Below are 7,200 nucleotides of genomic sequence, written 5' to 3'. Positions count from 1 at the left end.
TAGTAGAGTAAATAAAGGATAAAATTATTTGTAATCTAACTGCTTTGTACACACCTGTATTTAAAAACACAGACACCTCTTGTAATCAAGATAGTTCCTCAGTTGCAGCTTGTAGGAAGTTGGGGAGGAAAGGAGGAAAAGGGTATAGTAGGGCATTTATTGTGTCATGCCTTTCCTGCTTTTGTGTTCTTCTGTAGGAATCTACTACCCTGTGCTGGCAGAGATGGCTTTCTGTGCTTTCGAGATCTGGATCTGACCCAGTGTGTCCATTCTTGAACTTAAAGATTGAGGGTATTCTGGCCCTTGACAAGACGTTTTTTCATACCAGAATAAATACTGACTGCACAGTTAACCTGAAAGAGTTAAGTTTAATTTAGCTTTTTTTACAAACTGCTTCTTAAAGGCTTTTCTGTTTGCTCATCTCCACTGGATCATCACTGGATCTTAAACAGAGACATTGTGTTGCTATGGAAAATAGTGAGCAAGCACTAACAAATGCTTCCTCACATAGAAGCAAAGCACCCTGTTAACCATCAGCCATACAGATATGACTGAGAGTGGAAAAGAAAATACGGTGAAAAATATGAAACCAGTTCTGGCTTTCATTCTGTCCTTAAGTGAAATACAACCTCACTTTCTTCTTTCAGCACAGCACAATGGCATTCATGTGATCTTGGAGAAGAGGGTCATTTGCTGATAGCAGTTTCACTGTTTGAGATACCTGCCACAGTCATGAGTACCAGTCTGAAACAAGAGATTTTGAAAAGCCTCGCCAGAGTTACACTTCACATATGCACATTTTACACTAAGCCAAAAAGAATAAGGGATTTTTCTTCTATGATCTTCTTAGTTCCAAGAAAATTTATTCATGAGACATATGTGGGAATATAATGCTTTAAATCCAGTCAGACTTCATCTTGCCTCCAGACTCTGAAAGGATTGGAGAGATATAAATGAGAAAAAAATTTACATTGGCCTTGATCTTTGCTTTGCCACCTAAGATGCTTTCCAGGGTCAGCCTTGAAATTCAACACACCACCATTCTGTCGGAATAAAGCAAAAGTTGCACAGTAGAGCTATTTTTGTTTTTACAATTTTACTGTTACAGCTTTTTAAAAACAGTCACATAGCATCCAGCCTATTTTTAAACAACTTAAAAAACTTACATTCCTAAGTCTCTTCTTCTTTTCCATCTATTTGCAGTTTTCTTCTTATAATGTTCTTGACTAAGCAGAGTTACAGTCAATACTCATTCGTACAGCATACTGAAGTTGACATTGTAGGTCTTTGTTTCAAGGGACCATTTGTGTTTTGACAGGCAGAGAACAGACCAGTTGCACTGTTGTTTTTACTGAAGACAGGCAAAACTAGGCCACATCCTATAGCACTCACTCAAGCAAAACTCCAAAAGAAACTTTGCCTCAATTCATTTAAGAACAGTCAGAAATGGAGTTTAGCAGTTCCATATTTTTCACAGTGTACTCTGAAAAGCTCAAATCATCCTTTTTTGCAGCTGTTGCTCATGCATGATTCAAAAATGTCTGATTCATTGTAAATGTAAGAACTCATCAAAAAGTATACATCAGAAATTCCTTCAATATAAAGCTCCAACTATATGTGAGATGAAACCTAGTAAACTTAAGGTTCCCCACTAGCTGAAATGAAGCTAATTTTTGTTAAGAATTAATAGTAAATAAGACAGTCTGAAAAGTGCTCAGTGCCTTGTGAACTTAATCTGCAGCATCAGTTGCACCACATCAGTCTCCCCAAATCAGTAACATATCTCTTTATCAAAAGAACTAAATAATAAAATCTGGAGCCTTTTGTCATGTGTGTTTCCTCAGTGTTTTTCTAGTTCTACATGTTCATGTACATGAATAGCTAACTTCACTATTACCTTTCTTCTGTCAGGAGACAGCATTATATTGTGAGGAGTGCAGTAATACACCCACGTGCATAAACTTCCTTTTGTAATACATCCCCATTTCGTCTACATTTCATTAAATTTTCTGTTTTGTTCTTTTCTTTCTCTGCCTCTGTCTCTTGGTTCTTTTACTCAGAGTTTGGATTGAAACGCAGCAGATGCGGAGTTTTTCTTTGGACTCAGATGTTTATTATTTCTTATCTATGGTGCAGCTGCACAGAATGTGCCTCTGAATTAACAAGGTAGAAATGGCCCCAGAGTTCTACCTTCCAAGGTCTTTTAAATCCCTAACTGTCCAATTATGGAATGTCAACGAATTTATTTTTACCTATAATCCAGTAACTAATCATTCATGTTCCTCACTGCGGGTTTTTTGAACCAATACCAGATCACCCAGGCTTGTGAAGAAGAAGGAAGAAGAAGAAGAACTAACCTACACCCAAAACCCTCCATCTTGTTGCATGTATATTACTATATCCCAGAAACCTAAATTTTCTACATCTCTACATATTCCACCCAGTGATATAACAAGCTTATTTTTTATTTACGCAGCAACAATCTCAGTGCTATCACATAATTTGGGAAGCCTTTCCCAAGGCCTCAGGTCAAATGCAGCGTGCTTTTGAGGATCATTGCCTGTCAGCACTGAAAGACTGAATTCTCTGAACCCAGGGTTCCAACACATTTTTCAAGAACTTTTACTTGTTAAAAGGACACTTGGTTGGTATATGGAACTCAGCACCCACAATGCTTTTTTTCTTACCTAATTTCTAGCTACATTGCCAGAAACTGAGGAGGTCTTGGGATATGCCCGTGATTCCGATTTAAGTCGGTATATGAAACACTGGATTAATAAGAGACTTTTACCAACTTAGTCACCACTCTGTATGTAAACAGAAACATTTTCCAGTGAGTGATTTAGACTAAGTTCAAGTTTATAAGCTTGACTCCTTAATTCTGTTTCCTGCAGCAGAAATATTAATTGATCATCATTACTTACTAGGGAGGAAGTGTACCTGTAACATAGCAAGATGATCCTGTATAGAAAGTAATGCAGATGTCTCTGGGCATCAAAAACATGCAATAGTATTTTACTTCTCCCTTGGTAGGGAGTCACATAGAGCCTTGGGTACTCCAGTTCAAACCACATCACAGTTGAAGTGTCCAAAGAAAACCTAAAATTTCAAATAGAGCCACTGCTATGTAAAACAATGCCACAGGAACATTCCATGTCAAAACCACAATTTTTATAGCCAGCTGAATAGCTCTTTCAGGCAATGAGCAATCAGTTCAAATATATACCTTATTCCAACTAAAACAGAGATCCACTGTATATATGTTCATGGAGAATACTTAGCCTAGACTCTAATCTCTAGAAATTGGCATAATTTGAAGGCACTTGAGAGAACAAACACTCAAATTACAGACGGTTAAAATAGGAAATATGCTGGATTTCTACTGGCACACTTTGTTGGACACTTCTGCAGCTATGCTGCAGTCCAAATATAAATGCTTTCTGTATTAGCTTGAAAGGCATTAAGGGTCATGTTTTCTACAGATGAACTGAGGGCTGAAGATGTAACTTGTGAAAGCAAAAAGGGATGGGAGGCCTTGAGAGTAGGCTTTCTAATCATGTGTATGGAAAGTTCTTCTGTGGGTGTACCATGATGGCTATAGGGACAGAACTGACTTTACATGGGGTAGGGGTAGAGGTTGGGTCCCTGTCTTCTGTTGATGTCTTGAGCAAGACACCTACCTAGGGGAAGCCTAATTTCCCACTAGTAAATGTGGTCACATCTTCAGTACTGTGTTGTCTCTTAAAGATTATTTCTAGCTGTCTCTTACAGTTTCCAAGGGCTGATTTCACTGTGGGTGAGCACACAACACCAGGACTATCATAGGAAAATACACCCTATATTTAGATATCCAAATGCCTTAAAACGAAGCTGTTTTGAATAGAGTCAGCAAAAGATGTAACTTTATGCACTTTAGCAGAAAACTGAAGAATCATCTCCCATCTAAAAATCCTTTACTTTCTCAAATCTTACTCGGTGGTGTCCTTGGTCACTTTTGCCACTGGGACATATAAGAACTACAGCTTTAACTTGTCACGCTATCCTTTGCAAGACTGAAAGCAAAAGATATTTGTCCCAAGTTTTCCTTACAGACAGTGAAATTTAGAAAACCTTTTCGGTTAGCTGTTCTCAAAATAAATCAAATAATACATTAGAAATTAGAAAAAAATATTTGCTCAGAAAGCATAGGTTTTTTTTGTATTGCTTTAAATTCACTTCTCAAGCTGTACAGAAAGAGTACCTTTCTTTTGTAGATAGGATCTCTGAATATAAATATCAAGCAGTACTTTTAAAACCTCACAGTTTGGGGAAATTTTGCTTAAAATTTTGGAAGGCCTTGAACTTCTCTGACTAGCACTGTCTGCAGTTTCTGGTGGAATTCCCATGGAAGGAAATAAATGTGTCCATGTCCTTTGGTTACCGGGGAGGAATTCAGGGGCTGAATTTCCTTCACATAAAACTGTGCTCCCAGTCCTCATGCCAAAACATCTACTACTAGAAAAAAAGCTGTTTCAATGGTGTTTCAGTAATTCTGGACAATTCAGGCCTCCAAATTCTGGACTCCAGAGCGATTTGAGGTTTGAAACTGGGACATTAAAGCTAAAGTAATAGAAATGGAATGACACGTGTGCTTTCCAAGATCTGGAAGCCTGCTGCCCTCCAGGTCTTTAGCTTATTCAGGAAATGATCTTTTTTCATAATGTTGACATTCCCATATACAAATGAAAATCCATAGTGTTTCCCGGACCTGACACTGAAACACACACAAAAGGGAGCAGTGGGCTCAGAATGAAGTAAAGTGCTAAAGGAAACAGGAATAATAATCTTGAACTTCATTTATTGTGCTTCTTTAATCTTTGTTTGGCAATGTTTCTGTGGAAAGATTGAAGTTTAATTTTTCACACGTTTAACACCTGGTTAAACACCATGTAAACCCATGGCAGTGGCCAAATACACCTCATTAAGGAAAACTTGTGATTACTGTCCTAATGAAGTTCCAGATTTTTCTATGCACTATCGTGAATTGATTCTCTAGAAGCTTTTTCAATAAAGCATCTATCCTGATTTCATGTGTCCAAATTAAGTGAAATACATTTTATTGAATAACCACCTCTGGCTGTGATTCTTTATATCATTTGAAAATGTGTTTCTAATATTGCTGTTTGTAGGACAGCAGAGGGCAAATGTTTTTACAAAGAAAACCAAGAATATTGAGACTGTAAAAGAGAATTCTTCTTGACACCCGTCAGTATTTGGTCCTGTGGCTGACATATCCCTCCCTTTTTTGACTTGCTTTGTGTACTAACTTTCACCAGCATCTTGGAGATACTCTGGCTTCGTATCTGCTGCAAAGCGCTACAGGCCAAGTATCTTTTACCTCCCTCCTATCACCTGCAGAGGTCAGAAGTTCATTTACATAGCACTGGAGCAGCCTGCTTCTGTAACAATTGGTGAAACAAGATTATGTTAAAGAAAGCAGTGTTGATTTTATTAGAAACTAGAGAGAAGAATTAAATGAAACTAAAGTTGAACAGAGGAAACTTTCCTGTATCTGGCAGCTGCACAAAGTCTAGCTCATCAGGTTACAATCTCATAGTGATTACTGATACATTCAAGCCCACTAGAAAAATGTATCAGTGCTTATCTGACCTTTCTTCTCATAATATTGTTCACAGATCTGTTAAAACAGGAACTTCAGCTGGCAGCAGCTTCAGGGAAGAACAGTTCAGGCAGTCATGAGCAGCAGAGAAATGCTCCACCTTTTGAAGCTCCCTTCAGCTGAGAAAACTCTCCCTTGTTAGGATAACTGAAATCCAGTTTTTTTCAGTGGCAGGTTGTGTTAAATATATTTCAAGGACACAAAGCCCAAGCAACTGTTTCCCCAACTGCAGTTTGTGCCTAATTCCACCCAGTGATGACAGTGTTCCCAAGCCTTTGTGTGAACATTCCAGCTTTTTGCTAGATGTGTTAGAATATGTTGTCTTTATGAACTGATAAAAGGGAATCTTTAGCTTAGCCCACACACACACTTGCATTTCTCTTTATGGAAGCTCCACTGATCTCTCACTGGGGAAATACCTTACTCAAAGGAGAGAAACAGAATTACTCTTTCAATACCTTTATTCAGAATTAGGCATATTGTATTTAAGTATGTCAAAGATTGCTGCTGCCATAAGGCAGGAAAATGCACAGGCTGAGGCTGGCTGATCAGTGCAGAGTTTGATGTACATGTTGCTACATTGTAGTCTTTACTACAAAATGCAAGGATACCCTGCCATCAGATTGTCATTTCTTTTAAAATTGGATTGTGATGCTTCACCGAGGGTTCAACATTCCTTGAATTTCTTTAGTTACTGACTGCAAGAAAAAAAACTGGTTGTCAGACCTAAGACTGTAAAAGTTGGTCTCGTTAGAAATCTGTCAACTACAGGTTCAAAAGCCTGAAGAAAAAGCAGACACCCAGAAGCGCAAATCATGGATGGGAAGTGCAAGGGCAGACAATTGCAGTGTTTCAGCATGAACAAAGCTCAAATCTGTTTGAAATTTTGCAGGATTGGAGTAAAGTTGGTGGCCTAGGAAATTCTTTAATATTGACACATGAATTAAACTGTTCAGGACAGAGAAATCCACTGTTAACACAGGGATGTGTTCATGAGATGTGTTCATGTTCATACCATTAAATCAAACTGTCACGTCTAGCTCCACTCTCTTATCTACTGAAGGAGCTGTGCTGTCTTTCCAGTGCCTGGACTCAGAATTGAATTGCAGTAATCTCTTCAAAATACCTCATTTGCCACATGTGCCAATTATGAAAGCACACAATACATAGCCAGAACTGACAGGAGATGGCAGCCATGCAGAGAAAAGTGTGACATACACAGTATTTTGAAATAGTATTTTGAATGGAGGGCCAGAAGAGACAGGGAGGAAGAGCAGGGAAGAGAAAGTATGACAGCCTTAAGATAATCAAAAGAAGGGAGAAAAGCCATAGAAACAATGATGTCAGGTGAGGAGTATGAAACTGGAAACAGGGAATAGAAAGTATTCACTCTGTTTAGGATAGGATGGAAGGACTCAAAGACAGTAGAACCTGGAAAAAAAAGTCATAGGGGAGTGAGAGGGCTATGAGAGTGATCTTAGAAGTAGTGTAATAGAAAACCACTATAGAGGAAGTGCAGACAGCTACGAGAGGTTAGAGAC

At 38.4% G+C, this 7,200-nt stretch overlaps 1 long non-coding RNA gene across 3 annotated transcripts in view; it reads right to left on the bottom strand.

Moving 5' to 3' along the window:
• Nucleotides 1–348: 348 nt before the first annotated feature.
• LOC125322914 overlaps nt 349–7,200 on the bottom strand; it is a 78,232-nt gene continuing 71,380 nt past the window's right edge. For 2 of the 3 annotated variants that reach the window (XR_007202270.1, XR_007202271.1), the window contains one exon: nt 5,661–6,357. This is a non-coding gene — a long non-coding RNA (uncharacterized LOC125322914). Of the gene's footprint in view, nt 931–5,660; nt 6,358–7,200 lie in introns of those variants that run through there. The other variant, XR_007202272.1, reaches the window with a different exon arrangement.

Source organism: Corvus hawaiiensis, chromosome 3 (assembly GCF_020740725.1).
Source record: "Corvus hawaiiensis isolate bCorHaw1 chromosome 3, bCorHaw1.pri.cur, whole genome shotgun sequence".
Taxonomy (NCBI): Eukaryota; Metazoa; Chordata; class Aves; order Passeriformes; family Corvidae; genus Corvus; species Corvus hawaiiensis.
Note: the sequence above shows the minus strand (reverse complement) of the source record. Positions and strands in the feature narration are given on the sequence as shown.